A 1985-nucleotide genomic window follows, 5' to 3' on the forward strand; every position below is an offset into this window, starting at 1 on the left:
GAGAGCCGGAGCGCATGCGGAGGTGTGCTTGCCCGTGAGCAGGAGCGCATGCGGAGGTGTGCTTACCTGTGAGCAGGAGCGCGTGCAGAGGTGTGCTTGCCCGTGAGCAGGAGCGCGTGCGGAGGTGTGCTTGCCCGTGAGCAGGAGCGCGTGCGGAGGTGTGCTTGCCCGTGAGCAGGAGCGCGTGCGGAGGTGTGCTTACCTGTGAGAGCCGGAGCACGTGCAGAGGTGTGCTTGCCCGTGAGCAGGAGCGCGTGCGGAGGTGTGCTTGCCCGTGAGCAGGAGCGCGTGCGGAGGTGTGCTTGCACTCTTGAGATGCAGTCACATGCAAACTGAGCCATATCATGTGGCCTCGGGAGGAAGTGGCAGTTGCTCTGCATTTCACGTTTAGCATTGAGAGTGCATGCGGTCTTCTGTTGCAGAAATTAGTCAGCAAGTGATTACCAGTGTGAGCCTGCCCTGTTCACACTGAGCTGAGTCAGCACGTGAGGAGTCCTGGGTGTGACAGCCTGGCCATGTGCTCCTTTGATACCCACCAGGACAGGAAAGCTCAGTCTTCCTGTTGACGCTTGTCGGTTACCTCTGCCTGTGTCACGTGAGGCATGGAAGGATCAGGGCTGGATTGCCTTATAACCTCCCCCACCCCCATGAAAAGTTTGTGTCTTTATTTTTAAATGATGGATATGTGTGGCTTTTCAGTTGTTTTTTTTTCCCGTAACATTCCCAGCAAATTTTTGCTGCTAAGACTGTAACTGTTCAAGTGGAAATTACAGGGAAAGCTGATACGTGTTCCGTACCCCAACATGTGACATTTCCTTCAAATCAGTCATTTGTGTTCTGGGAACCTGTTGGTCCCTGTGATTATGTACCCAGTATGACAGCTTGAGTCTGTGGGCTTCACCGTCAACCCTCCATGCTGTGTGGTGCTTGGTGGGGGGATCCCCAGCCCCTGGAGGGCTAGCCTTTTTTCCTCCTGGTATTAACAGCTAAATTCTGACCTATGGTTATTTTAGTTTGAATTTTTTAACAGACATTAGAAATTAAGCTTTAAAATGCTGTATGTAATGCGGACTGAAAATTACATACATATTAAGTTTGAAACCTATAAATTGTGTCATATTCATTATCTGGAGTGAAGTGTGTATTTTCTTTAATTCTAAGTGAAACTTTGGCATCTTGACAAATACCGAGTATCTGAGTGGCCTTTTAAATAAAAGGACGGACTGACTGCTGTGTGTCCATGTCATCCGTGGGGCATTCCCACTGGGCAGAAAGCTGGGTTGTGTTCATTAGAATCGGGCTGAAAGCGTGTGTCCTGGTCTGCAGGACGCTGCGAGCTGTTAGCACAGGACGCAGCTTCACTGCCCTTTCTTGAGCTTCCTCCTAGCGTCTCCCGTGGACGTGGTGTCCGATACGCTGCCTGCCAGCAAGCCCTGCCTGTGCTGGGTGGAGGCAGAGACGCTCACCCTCCAGCCTGACTCTTGAGAGCCTGCCTTCCCTGGGAAGCCTTTCTCCTGACATGCCACGGGGAAGCGAGCGGTGTGCACACTTTGGCGTCTGTCTTTTCCAGCATCGTGGCAGATGTCGGGTTCACGTCTGGCAGCAGCTGTGTGCGTAGGAAGCTCTGCTAACCAACCACATGGCTCAGCTCCCGGCCCTGAGGGCTCTCACTCTGGAATTGGGAATCTCAACTAGACGGGGCTTTGTCCTGAAGAGCCAGCAAAGGACAGGACCATCGCCACGCCGCTGGGGTCATTCAGCACCGCATTACAAGCAGCGTGTCTCCACACTCAATCCCTCATCACGTGAGGACCGAGGACTACCTCCAGCACACGCACAACTGTAAGGGCAGACTGTTTGCTGTTATTTGAAATAGGAACTTGTTTTCTAAAACAAAGCTACCTGAATCTAAAAAAGCTACAGTGGCACAGACTAAAGCATTCGGCTGCTAACCAAAAGGTCAGCAATTCGAATTCACCAGCTGC

Source organism: Orycteropus afer, unplaced genomic scaffold (genome assembly GCF_000298275.1).
Source record: "Orycteropus afer afer isolate SDZICR_OR568_19922 unplaced genomic scaffold, OryAfe1.0 scaffold00524, whole genome shotgun sequence".
Classification (NCBI taxonomy): Eukaryota; Metazoa; Chordata; class Mammalia; order Tubulidentata; family Orycteropodidae; genus Orycteropus; species Orycteropus afer.